The sequence below is a fragment of the Notamacropus eugenii genome, chromosome 3 (genome assembly GCF_028372415.1).
Source record: "Notamacropus eugenii isolate mMacEug1 chromosome 3, mMacEug1.pri_v2, whole genome shotgun sequence".
Lineage (NCBI taxonomy): Eukaryota > Metazoa > Chordata > Mammalia > Diprotodontia > Macropodidae > Notamacropus > Notamacropus eugenii.
The window spans coordinates 251,468,437-251,483,614 of NC_092874.1; positions in this window are offsets into that span (position 1 = coordinate 251,468,437).

A 15,178-nucleotide genomic window follows, 5' to 3' on the forward strand; every position below is an offset into this window, starting at 1 on the left:
ATGTGACCATGGGCAAGTTGCTTTTCTTCTCTCTGCCTCAGTTTCCTCAAATGTAAAATAGAGATATAAGTAGTACCTGTCTCCTAGAGTTGTTGTGAGGAACAAATGAAATGAACATACTCGGTGTTTAATAAATATTTGTTTCCTTTTTCCATGCTGTAATTTTTGTTGCCACTATTTTTTCCTTAGTACATAGAAAATGTAGAATTATGGGTAATAAAATGGATGCAGTTTAAATAAATAAATGCATAAATTTATAATACTTATATAAATATACCCATACAATACCACAATAAATATGTACATAAATATACAGATATGTATATGATGTATATCACCATATATAACTATATCTACATCTATAGGTATCTATCTATCTGTCTATCTATCTATGATCTGTCTATCACAGGTAGGCGATGCAGTGGTTAAAGCACTGGGCCTGGAGTCAGAAAGACTCAACTTCCTGAGTTTCAATCTGGCTTCAGACATTGACTAGTCGTGTGACTCTGGGAAAGTCACTTAACCTGTTTGCCTCAGTTTCCTCATCTGTAAAGTTATATTGCTGCTGTTTAGTCATACCTGAGTCTTTGTGACCCCCTTTAAGTTTTTGTTGGCAAAGATACTGGAGCTGTTTACAATTTCATCCTCCAGCTCATTTTACAGAGGAAGAAACTGAGGCACACAGGGTTAACTGACTTGCCTATGGTAACATGGCTGGTAAGTGTCCAAGGCCAAATTTGAACTCAGAAAGATGAGTGCTTCTGACTTTAGGCCCAACCTTCTCTCCACTATGCCACTTAGCTGCCCTTGTATCCATATCCATACTAAATGTCTATATCTATGTCTATGTGTTGGTCTATCATCTATCTATCTGTCTGTCTATCTATCTATCATTCTTTCTATCTATCTATCTATCTATCTATCTATCTATCTATCTATCTATCTATCTATCTATCTAGTTCATCCTCTTCATATCACTGATGAGTTAGAGAAGTACTGTTGGGTTAGAGAAGTAACTTCCTCAAAGTCACAGAAAGAGTGAGTAGTAGAGCCGGGATTTGAATCCAAACCTTCTTAGAAATCAGTGCTCTATCAATCTGGAACTATGTTCAAAGAACAATCAAACTGTGCATCCTCTTTGATCCAGCAATACCACCACTAGATCTGTACCTCAAAGAGATCGTGAAAAGGGAGAAAGAATCTATGTGAACAAAAATATTTATTTGTATTTTTTTGTAGTGGCAAAGAATTTGAAATTGAGGGAATACTTATCACTTGGGGAATGGCAGAACAAGTTGTGGGATTCTTTTATTCCATAGGAAATGATGAGCAAGCTGATTTCAGAAAAACCTGAAAAACTTACATTAACTGATGCTGGGTGAAGTGAAAAGAACTAAGAGAACTTTATACATAGTAACAGCAACATTGCGCAAGGATCAACTATTACTGACTTAGCTCTTCTTAGCAATACAATCATCTATGACATTTCCAAAAGACTCATGATGGAAAATGCTATCCACATCCAGAGAAAGAACTATGGTATCTAAATGAAGGTCAAAACATACTATTTTCAGTTTTGTTTTCTGTTTTCTATGGTCTTTCTCTTTTGTTCTGTTTCTTCTTTTAAAACTTGACTAATATGGAAATATAGCTTACATAATTGCACATATATAACATCTATCATATTGCCTGACATCTTAGGGAGGGAAGAAAAAGTGAAACCAAAATCTTATAAAAATGAATGTTGAAAACTGTTTTTATGTGTAATTTGAAAAAATACAATACTGTCTACCAGAAAAGCCAAAAAAATAAGTGTTCTACATTATATCATCTCAGGTAATTTCCTAAAAACACAAGAAAACAAAAAACACTCCCTCTATTTTTTGTTACTGGTTGTGTTCCCCAAACCAATATGAGAATCATGAAGACTAGGCTAGACTAAACACATCAGATAACTCAGCTTGTCCTGAATCCAATTCATCTGTCACCTAAAGTAGAGAAATATCCTTTTTTTCCCCAAATCACAAGATCAATTTAATGGAATTTTTTTCCCTACCTTTTAAAATGTTTTCAGATTTAGTAATAATTTAAATTCCCTCAGATTGCTGATCTTAGGTCTTCTTTCCCCTCTGGTAGTTCAAAACTGAACATAATTTACTACCAATTCCTGTTTCATCATTGATGATCAGTGTCAAATCTATGAACATGCATCTACTATGTATTCCCACATTTAACTGAAAATCTCATCTTTTAAAGTCAAAACTCAAATACTTCTGCTGCTTCAGCCCACTGGAGAACCTTTTGTTCTGCCTCCCTGGTACGCTGACAAGGTATCACTGCACCAAGCAAATGCAATATCCTTCCTTCAAACGTTCCTTTAAGTGATTATAATATTCCTTACATGTCCTTCTAACTGAATCATTTTTTAAAACAGATGTTTGAGGTCTCTTCCTTGCTCCATTCTTTATTGAAACAAACTATGCTTTTATTATGCAGGCTTTTAAAAATTTAAGCTAAAGGAAGTATCCATGAGTCAGATTCTCTTACGAAGGGGTTGATGATTGGGCTTGCTTAAACCTGTGATGAGAAATCCTGTAAAGATAAAGAAGTATTTAGGATAGGCAATATTAAAATCTCCTGTGTTATGGTGGAGTAATTCAGAAGAGCTTGGCTTTACACCTGTTCTTTGAATTTTGGGGGAGAGTAGCAGTGATATTTAACTTGTTCTGACCTTTCTTAAAGGCCTTATAGAAAGATTCGCAAGAAAGCATGGTGGTCAGAAGTGTGAATTTACAGAAGAATGTGAACAGTTATCCTTGAGAGGAAGGGAGGGAATGGGATAAACCTTTATTAAATACCAATGATGTGCCAAGCAGTAAGCTCAACTTCCAGAAATTCATTGTGGAGATTGCATCATCTTTGGTATTCACACCTCATTGGTACCATCAATAGTCTCTGCCCCTCTGATTGTATGAGTGGAAGGCAAAGCAAAAATTTCCCCTCAAAACCTCCAATTAAAAGAAGCTCATAGCCTAATTATCTCTCACCTTGAATTTGATACCTGTCAAGTCTCTTAACCCAATGGGAGTTTCTTCTTATTACAGACTCTTTTTAAAAAACCTTTAGGTAGGGGAAACTCACTACCTCCATATGTAACTTATTGATTCTATTTTGGACAGTTCTAAGCCCTCATATGTATTTTTTTCTCTACTCAGGCTGATATCAGTCTGTCAGAAACTCTCACACATTGATGCTAGTTTGATACCATAAGACCAAACAGAAAAAAAAGTTCTACACTATCTTGCAAATGACAAGCCTTCAAATACTTGGACAGTCTTCTTTTACCCCCATATCATAGAATTTCCGAGTTGAAAGCAGCTAGCTGTTGATTAGCCAAATCTAATTCATACTTGAAAGAGAATCTACAAGATCAAATACCTCCAGAGGGTCTTCCAGATCCTATTTGGAGACCTATCATATCAGGCAATCCATTAACACATAAGACAGAACTTTTTAGTTTTAGTCAATCATAATTGTTAGAAAAACATTTTCTCAGATCAGTCCCAAATGTGCATTTTTCAAATATCTACCCATGTCCCTCATTGCTGCCCTCTACTGTTAATCAGAATTAAATCTTTGGAATTAGAATTAGAAGTGAAATAATAAGCTGGGAAAATATCTGCAACAAATATTATAGCTCAAAATCTGATGGCCAAAATAAAAAGGGTATTAACAACAATCATACATCACAAACATAATCATTGATCCCCAATGCCTAATCGGTCAGTAATGCAAACAAATACCTTTAAAAAGACAAACTAAAAACCACAAATGATCAAATAAAAGAATGTTCCACATCACTAATAGTAAAATAAATTCAAATTAAAACAGTTCTTGGGGTTTCACATAGATTTATACAATCTTTCTTAGAAGACATAAGATGAGACTACTCCCTTTGTATTCAGGGAAAATGAGAAGAAGGAACACTAATGGATTATAAAATGGTTCAACTGTTCTGGATGTGAACTTTCAGTTATGCAATAAAATGATAAAAATCATACCCATGTCTTTTCTCAGCAATTCCATGGGGGAAGTATCAAATATTAACAAAAATTCACAAAAGAAATTATTACAGAAGAAAACAATCGAAAGAAAAAAGTACCTATCAATTGATTGTGACTGAATGGCTACTTTTGTCTTGACTACTGATGTCAGCAGCATAAAGAGCTTCTAGGAGATTAATCTGAAACTCATAATTCTGTAGATTTATCTAGAGGTAGTGAAAGGTTAAATAAGTGCACAAGGTGATTATCTTACTTGTGACACAGGTGGGACCTGAAACATTATCATCCTGAATGAAGCCCAATCTCTGTTCACTATATCACATGACTATGGATGAATAATGAACATTTCAATCACTTTAATATTCTTTGCTTTTACATCACCTACACTTTCCTTTGTATTTCTCTACTTCTTCCTCTCTCTCATAGAAAATCATCCCTTATAATAAAGAAGAGGGAAAAAAGAGGCAGAAGAGGGAAAAAATCAGGAAAATAAATAACTTAACTGAAAAATTCTGATATTATATTCAAAAAGTTCTAAATCCACAGACTCCCTACCCCTTGACTCTGGAAAGGAGCAGGTGGAGTTATCACCTCATACCTCTTCTTTGAGGATAAGCTTGGTCATTAAAATTTTGAGATGCTCAGTTTCAATTGCCGTGTTACTGTTTTTAGGTAAATGTTGTTATATTCATTATGTATATTTATATTTGTGCACAGAGATGTATGAAAGAAAAAACATACATGGATATATATGCAATGCATCATACATGCATATATGCATAAGCTTGATTACATATATCCATACACATATATCTGTATAAACACACACGATGCGTTTATACAATGCACACATGCACACATGTGTGTTACATGTGTGTGCATACAACACATGCAATGCAAGTGTATATTGTGCATGTATATGTGTATATATACATATAAGACACATACATACACATCTATACATATGTGTTTGCCTATACTTATGCTTACAAACATGTGTGTTGAGGATAGCATCTGTGAGCCTGAGTGATGGAGGGTGATGACACCCTTGACAGTAATAGGGAAATCTGGAAGGGAGATTTGTGGGTAAAGATCATAACAATATACACTTTATTCAACATAATACAAAATATCATGCATACTAATTGCATTATTAATAGTATTAATATATTAGTGATGCAAAATTATGTATAGTTTATTATTTATGATATGCATCATATATGCTAAAATATTCATATTATACATCCTACACAGGAGTAGTGTATATACGTGTACATTTTTCTGTCATTTCTACTCACTTCATTTTGCATCAGTTCAAATAATTCTTCTTATATTTCTCTGTATTCATCATGTTTGTGGTTTCTTTCAACATAGGTGATATTCTATTACATTTTTTGTGCCATAATTCATGTAGCTCTTCACCAGTTAAGGGACATTTAGTTTGTAATGGAAATATGATTGTGAATTATGAAATGATGAATAAGAGTACTTCAGTGAAGCAGAGCGATACTTCTACAAACTGAGGTCCAGTGAAATAAGTAGAATCATGCACAATATGTATATTATGTACATGCATATAACATATAATGATATATAACATAAAGATATATAACAGTGTAAGTGAAAAGATCATTGAAAAGGGAATGAACTCTAAGGTTTCACAAAACCACAAAGCTTTTGGATAATCAATAATCCAGCATATGTTCCACCTCAACAGAGAGAGGTAGAAGACCACTAGAAGAGAGTACTGTCTCATCAGAGGCAGTCACTGTATGAGGTGTTTTTGTGTAATTTTTTTTCATAAAGGAGTTTTCAAACTGAAGGGTAATTGAAATAGCTAGAGTGAAATGATTAAATGCATCAATCAAGTATATTAAAAAAAACAACTTTGTTTTTTGATGAGATTCCTGTACAATTCTACCATCCTATTAAGACAACTCCTTGTTTTCCGGGTTGAACACTAGCAGAATTTGACTCTTGAGAACTTCTCATCATTCATGGGGGTAATTTTGCCTCTAGCTTTATTGAATGTAGTTTCCTACTTATCTTTCCACTGAAGTCTTTGAAATTAGCTCTTCCAAAATGTAAGGCAAAAGTCTAAAGTCCTATCACTCTTACTGTCTTTTGGAGGACAAACTCTAAAATGGAATAGTCACTTCTCGCTAAAAGTCCTTCATGAACTATTATATTTTATTGGCCAGACATAGGTACATTTTTAGCATTTTTCATTGCTTCTTCCTGAAACATTTAAAGAATTAAATGACACAAAATTTTCATTAGAATATAATATTTAGAATATAAAGTTCTCTTTAAAATATAAAGTTCTTGTGAACAAAGGAGTTTTTCATTTTTTTTCTAAATCCTTAGTACCCTCCACTGTTTCTTTCAGTTTAATTCAATTCAATTCAGTCACCATTAAATGCCTACTAAGAGTCAAGTAATTTGCCTCCACTGGGAATATGAAGATCCAAAAAAATAATCCCTATCATAAATAATCTTATATTTCTTTCTTTCTAAAATTTTATTTGTACAGATAGGTAAAAAGTATACTAAGTGTAAATATAAAATAATTTCAATTAGAAAGAAACACTAAAAACTGAGGAGACTAACAAAGGCCTCTCATACTGATGTCATTTATCTAACTTAGGTTAGCTGGTTTACTCCTACTGACATCCTGCTGAATAAAAGTGACGAATATTTTGAATGCATCCTGACTGAATCCATTGCAAATTTATGTTATATAATTGAATCCTTTTAGGCTTCAAAAATTGACTCACTTACCATAACAACTTACTTACCATAACTTCTACTTACCATAACAACTTTTCCAAAACTTTTCATTCTTCCTTCGTTCTCCCACAACTCTCCTTCCCCATCCTCTGAGCTAAGAAGTTTGACATATTTCATTGAGAAAAATTCATCCTTTCTCTTAGAGCTCCCTCTTGTCCCCTCCTTATCCAGCTTCACTCAGATGCTTTCTGCAATGTTCTCCTCCTTCACCTGCATCTCACATATAGAGGTGGTGTCTTTCCCAGGGCACACCCCTCTACATGAACAAAGTATCTCATTCCAACCTGTATTTTATAGCTGATTATGCTATCTATCATCCCCACTCTCAGTTATCTCATTATCTCTGTCTGCTTCTCTAATCCCTACTACATGTCAATATTTTCCCTGTCCTCAAAAAAAGTCACTTGATCCATTCATCTTCACTAGTTTTCATCCTCCAGCTCTCCTTTTTGTTGCTAGACTGCTTAGAAGACCATCTATAATCCACTACCTCTGCCCTCCCCTCTTCTCTTTGAAGCTCTATGCAGTCTGGCTTCTAACCTCACAATTCAACAAAACAACTCTCTCCATTGTTATCAATGTTCTCATCATTACCAAATCTAATTACCTTTTCTCTGCTTTTATCCTTCTTGATATCCCTACATCCACTGACAATCTCAAACATTCTGCTCTACTAGGCATTTTCTTTTCTCTTGATCATGTTGAGATTGTTTTTTCATGCTTCTCTAATCTTTCTGATTCCTCCTCATTTTCCTTTTCTGAATTTTCATCTAGGGCTTTATCTTGGTTCTTCTTCTCTTCTGTTCCTTCACCTACTTCACTTAGTGATCTCATCAGGTCATATGATTAACATATATATATGTATTAACATATATATGAATATACAATATATGTATATTACACAAGAATATATAACATGTAGTATTTATATGATTATATATTATTTAACCCAATTAAATTTTAAAACAATTTTTAATATTTTTAAATGTTTGAGTTCCAAATTCTGTCTCTTCCTCCCTCTTTCTCCCCTCCTCTCTGATATGGTAAGAAATTTCATATAGTTCATGCAAGTACATTTCCATATTAGTCATTATGTACAAGAAGATTTTAATTTATAAAAGGGAAAAAAGAAAGAAGAAAGAAAAGAAAGGAAGAGAAAAAAGGAAGGAAGGAAAAATGAAGGAAGAAAGTGAAAATAGCAAGCTTCTGTCTATGCAGACATTATCAGTTCTTTCTCTGGACACAGACAGCATGCTTCATCATGAGTCCTTTGGGATTGTCTAGGATCATCATACTGATAAGCGTAGCTTAGTCATTCACAGTACTTCAATGTGCAATATTGCCATTAATGTATATGATGTTCTCCTGGTTCTGCTCACTTCACTTTGCATCAGTTCATATAAGTCTTTCCAGGTTTTTCTGAATTTATCTTGCTTGTCATTTTTATAGCACAATAATATTCTTTCACAATTGCATATCATAGCTTCCTCAATTGATGTTAATCCTCTTAATGTCCAAATCTTAGTAACTAGAAAAAGAGCTTGTATAATCATTTTTGTACAAACAGGTCCTTCCCCCCACTCCCTTTTGGATGTCTTTGGGATATAGACATAGATATGCTATTGCTGACTGAAAGGGTAAGAACAGTTTTATAGCCCTTTGTACAGTTTCAAATTGTTATTCAGAATGGTCAGATCAGTTTCTAACTCCATCAACAGTGCATGAGTATCCCTGTTCTCCCACATCACCTCTAATATTTATCATTTTCCTTTTTTGTCATATTATATGAAAATGATTCTTAAATCTATTTTATCTGGCCATAATCTCTATTCCTATTTCCAGTCTCTTATATCTGTTATATACTTGCTTGACATCTCAAATTTGGTTCCCATAGACATCTTGAATTCAGTTTATCCATTATTGCACTCACTGCCTCCACCCCTACACCACCTCCAAAATCTTCCCACTTCCAAACTTCTTTATATCATCATCCTTCTGGACACCAAGACTCACGGTACTGTCGTCTTCCATAACCAGTCTGTTTCCAAATTGTAGGTGATATTACTTTCACTCTGGCATGAGTCTTCATTGGTTCATATCTAGACTATTGCAATAGCTGACCAATTGATCTTTCTCCTTAAAACTCTCCCAACAGTATTCTCTATTCAACTGTCAACCTTCACAAATTCATGCACAACCATGTCACTCCCATAATTCAAATTGAGTGTCTCCTTACCATTCCATGATAAAATATAAAATTCTCTGTTTGACAATCAAAGTTCTTCCTAATCCTTGCCATTTCCCAGCCTTGCAATCTTCTTCCCCTGTAGTCAGCCTCATGTAGTCTGCCATTCAATGACACTGGACTCTTTGCCCAAGGAACCCCATCTCCCAATTTGGGGAATTTTCATTGGTGGTCCACCCTCCTTGGAATTGTCTCCCTACTCACCCCCACATTTTGGCTTCCCTTGTTTCCTTTAATCTATAAAACCCTAGATCTACAGAAAGATTCTGATCCCTCTTAATGCTAGTATGTAAGCTCTGTCAATTGTTTCCAGTTTGACCTGTATATAAAGTGTTTGCCCATAATTGTTTTTGTGTTGTTGCCTTCATTGGACTATAAGCTTTCTGAGGGCAAGGAGTATCTTTTGATTTTATTTCTTTCTCCAGTACTTAGCACAGTATCTAGCATGTAATAACACTTAATAAATGCATATTGACTGACTGACTCACTGACTTAGGAGTCCCAAGAGGCAGCTGTAATAACTAACAATACCATAACTCTTTAAGATTTGCAAAGCACTTTACAAACATTATCTTATTTGACCTTCACGCCAACATAGTTATGTAAGTCCCTTTATTATCTCCACTTTGCAAATGAGTAAAACAAAACAAAGCAGAGATTAAATGATTTGCCCAATATCATATGGCTTGTAAGTTTCTCAACGTGGATTTGATCTTAGGTGTTCAGGATTCCAGGGTCCTTGTTCTTTTCCCTATGTAATCTACAAAATTGAGGGGAGTGGGTTAGGTAGGAAGGAGAATCTATAAAAGTCAATAGAAATGGAAGGTTGAATAATATATACAGGGCAGCAAATAGACCAGTCCAGTTGGAACAGAATGAGTAAGAAGGCATAATCTGCAATTAGCTGGAAGATATTGTAGATTCAGATCATGTATAGTTTAACTGCCAACTACAGGAACTTGTATTTTACTCTGGAGACAATACAGAGGTATTGAGGCTTCTTGAACAGGGAATAAGTTGGGCAGAGCTATGCTTTTGAAATATCATTTTGGCAAGTATATGAAGGATCAGTTTTATAGAGGAGAAAGTGGTTGTAAGGAGAAGTAGGCAACTATTGAAATAATTTCATTAAGAGAGCATGAAGGCATGAATTAGGAAATAGTAAGTGTTGTAACTCCTACCTTTCTTTTATTTATGTCTTCACTAAAATTGTCAAGATGTTACAGGCATTTATTAATGTTTGCTTAATTGAACTTAATCTTAGATGACACATGTTCTCTGTCTATCTATTTAAGTCTGTAATACATACATACAGAGAGAGAAACAAAAAAGAAAGAGAGAGGAAGGGGGGAGAGTGTTCTAGCAAATCAGTACAGTCCTTCATTATTAACTGTACCACATTCCCATGCCAGGTTTCTGATCTGTTTTCCAAAGTATTACCCCATTTATCCAATTTCTTCATTCTGGTCTAGGGTTTTATAAAATATTGCTCCCAAGAAATTATTTCATTTCCCCCCCCTTGGTAAACGAAGTATTTTAGTCTTGGACTTGGAATCAGGAGAGACCCAAGTTTGAATCTTGCCTCAGACATTTTATTAGCTGTGTGACTTTGGGCAAATTACATAAACTCTTTCTGCCTCAATTTCCTCAGCTATTAAAAAAGGATAATAATAGCACATTTCTTACAATGTTGTTATAAAGAACAAATGATATAATATCTGTCAACCTCTGTATAAATGTAAAAGTGCTACTTAAAGCTATTATTGCTATCAGTCTTCCTCCACCGAGCCTTACCTAAATAGATTTCTATTTTCATTCAAATTCACGTATTTTCATATGAAGATATTTCATTGATATATAGTAATATTCCACTGCCTTTTAAGAAATCTACCCTTTTCAAATATGGCACTATTGCTCAAAATAACTATCTTTAATCGATCTGGGAAGAGATGCCTATTCCATAGCTCCATAGATATTACTTTCTTTCTCTGTCACACTTCTACCCTCTAAATTCAATATCAATTGGGTTTCTTCTCTGTGTATTCAAATTGATTTTCCTCTTTATTATATTTTAAAACAATTTCTTCTTTCAAAGGGCATATTTCCCTTATTAGCTTGGAAATAATAAAGGCATTCCTTCATCTCTCTTGCTTTGTCTTGATGTATAAAGACCAAAATCTATGTTGTTAGCATGAATCCTTTTCTGTCATTAGCATGAACTCATGTATAATATATTCTCTGAATCCATATACAACTCCTTTATCTCCACTTTCTCTATACTTTGGGGGACAAAAAATTGTCAGTCTTTCTTCTAGATCCCATGACTGAATTCTCTGGCAAAATAATTGTTTTCCATTAATCTTTTTTGGTCCTACATCTTGATTTCTGTAGGTAGCAAAAGAATAAATTATTGTTGGTTAGTATTTTATTTGATTTTATTTTTTCACTTGGCAGAGTGAAGGAAAAGTCCCAAAATGAAAGGGAGATAGGAAATCACTTCCAACAATGATTTCTGTCAACAAAAAGATGGTGGCTGTTTTTATCTTGTGCTTTTTTAGAATATGACTTTGATAGTACTTTTTTGGCAGTGGAGGCAGAACTCAGTGCATGAAACATTCCTCTCCATCTCTATGACTCTAGTGATTTTTCAGTATCCAAAATTTCTTATATAGGATTTTGGTTATAAAGATTTCTATGTCAATTATTTTCAATTATTTTGAATATTCCTTTACAATTAATACATATCTAATGCTAAATAAATAAATATATGATATGTATTTCTCCACTTAAAATTTTCCATTTACTCAGTTTCTACAGTCCATAACCATTGAATTAAAAAGAATACCAAAAGGACCACTCATATGTCTTCACGCACTCAGATTTAGAGGGTAAGTATATTACAAAGAAATACAAAGTCAATGTAATTATGTAAGGCAGTATTTTTTTGCTGCAAAAATGCACTTTGCAGAGGCACAATGGAATCCAAAAGGCAAGTCCATTGAGAAAGCAGAACAAATGCTTTCCAAAAGTACTTCAGAAAAACACAAAGAAACCAAGACAATTTGTAGAGTTCTGTACCAGTAAGATTCTTGGTAAGGTGTCCATTAGTGTAGTTTTATGGCTCCTTGCCACTTATGAAAGATTTCACAATCAATGTGGAGTTTCTTGATGTCAGTGCTTCCATATCTATATGTACTGAAATGGTATCTTAATTTAATAACATTTTGAAGAATAATTTTTCCCTTTTATTTGCAATTAATACTCACAAATTTCTTATTTCTTTGCTCTTAGCTATGCTTGCATAATGTATTTAATGATAACTTCTCCTTGGATTTTAAAAATATTTTTCTCAGTTTGGTGATCTTTTAGAAAAAAACCCTTGTAAGAGTCATTGTTAAAGAGCTTAGATATTTTGTATCTTTTTGCACAACCATCTTGAGGAGAAGTAGAACAACATCTGTTCAAAATCTTGAAAGAGTAATTTAATTAAAATGACTTCCAAATGTAGATTACCTCTGTGGTCATATTAGTGTGAATATTCCATTTAAAAATTGGAAATCAGCTCATCCATCGCTACATGTCCTATTTGACTCTTGTCCATGTTCTCCCCAAAGTTCTTTAAAGGGGTCAACCCAAATAACTGGTATCAATTTCACTTTTCCTTGCCATCATGAGGATACAAGTAGAGTACAGGGTGGTCCAATGTCTATTCCTCACTCTTCTCACCACGTGACCAACCCATCATTTTTATTCTCACATTCCTTTAATGATGACCTTTCCTCCAATTTCTCTTTGAAGTTCCTTATTTGTTATGTGTGGCTTCCTATTCACATCTGCTAGGTACAATTCATTGGAAACTATAGTGACTTGTGATCCTAAAATACCACCAAAAGAATATATTTTTAATGGACGTTTGTTGCAAAGAGAACTTTGGGGTCATTCAAATAAACTTCCACACTTTCCAAATGCAGTACAGCCCAATCTATTCTTTTGTTAAGTTCAGTGTGCAACTCTTGGTTCTGTTTCAGTGTTTCATACATGTAGATACACATATATATATATTATATGTGTAGAAGCATGCAAATTTTCCACTTTCATTTCTGCCTTGTGAATACTATTTAAACACACGTACACTATGCATATTTCCTCTCTTCCCAGTGATGTGAGAATCTTTGAGGAATATGCCCTAATGTCTAAGGTTGTCTAGGTTCTTTGTCACTTGTCTTACTGTGCCATTTAATGTGGATAACCTACAAAACTCATTTATCTAATATTTTTATGTTTATATGTGGATAGGCAGAGAGAGTACATAAGAAGCATGCACAGGAAGAGGAATACTTACAAAGAAAAGTATTGCCATGGGAGACAGCATAGACATGGAAAACAATTTATAGCCGAGACAATTTATGTTTTTCATGTTAAGCCGCATTTGGAGGATGTTTTGACCCTGTTAGTGCTGCTTGTTTTGTCTATGTGCTTTGGACATGTAGAATGCCTTTAGCTAGATCATTCTCTATATTATGCTGCCATAAGGCAGTAGTTATGCTACTGTATATTAGATATCCAATAATTATCTCTCTTCTGTATTGTAGCTGCTGTTGATTTTATATTCGGTGGTTAGGATGTAAAATTTTTGAGCCTTTGTATTGATAATGCATTTTTGCTTATTGTTCATTTAATTTTGCTTCTTAATGGGAAGATCTTCCCCACTCATTAATGGGCCTGCCCATTACAGAAAACTTGATTAGGAAAGGCCCACACTTTTTGTTTAATTTTCTAATGAGGCACTGAGTTCTCAAGGGTTGTGATGTCCTCTGGCTCTGAAAAATGTATAAGTACTCTGAGTTGAGGTTTTTCTTTGAGGCTTACTCATTGGAAATGTCATTTTGGCCAGATGAGACTCTGGGCAGCCACTAAGGAGGCCCCTGGCTTTGAAAACCCAGATGTTGATGCTTCTCTCTCTGGTAACTATGTATATATGGTCAGACAGTTGGATCTGTCTGTTGATCCATGGTTTATATATTACTTATTCTAAGGCAGCCAGAAGAACTGTCTTGATTTCTCTATATTTTCTCTGAACTTCAGGGTGCTAACTTTTTCCCTTGAACTAAGTGAACGATATACATGTGATATCCTTTCAGAAATGCATATCTAAGAAACGGTGATAGCAGGCCCTCCTGTGTATGTTGGGGTGCTTGCTTTTGCAGCCTTAAAGAGCCTTAGAAGACAATTGTTTTTGAGCCAGATCCACATCTCTACCCACTTATTAAAAGCCCCAAACATCTGTTAAATCTGTCTTTTGAAATATTCTTTCCCCAAGCTAAAACAGCTAGACCTCAATCTCTTATTCATGCTATGGTGAGGACATATTTCCTTTTCCCTTCCGAGATCTTGTAGGAATTAAATGGCATATCCAGTCAGGATTCAAACTCAGGTCTTCTGACCAGATCTACTGCTCTATCCGCTGTATGAAAGTTCAAGGTCATAGATTATTTTCCCCTTTCTTTAAATCACTTTCTATCAAGTAGCTTTACTATATCAATTGAGCTTATACATCTCAAAAACCTACAGACCTAATGAGTGCTTGAGTATGAGTCGAATCACACTAGGAGATTCAATTAGCAGGTACAGAGGGGCAATACTACAGCAACCTTCACCAGTGCCAATGATCTACCTACACTGGAACAGATGAATGCAAAATAATGACTGACTGTGTTCAATTTAATTCATCCCTTAAATTTTAAATTCTTAATAAGTGAGTTCATTCTGCTGTACATAGGAACAGATAGAAATATAAATTTGACAACAAAATCTCCATTCAAGTAGCTTTTAGGCTTCAAGTACACTAGAATGACTAGGAAGACAATACTTTAAAATAAAAATTTCAAAATCTATTTTTTATTTCACAAAATGAATTAACAGTTTTTCTTCCTCTGAATCAAAGTCATACATAGTGTGTGCTTAGATTATAATACCTGCTAACGAGTCTGTCCATTATGTAGAAATGTTCTTAAATCCATTTCCTTGATTTTCTTCTAAGTATGGAAAATCATGTGGTAATCTATCTAAGACAACATTC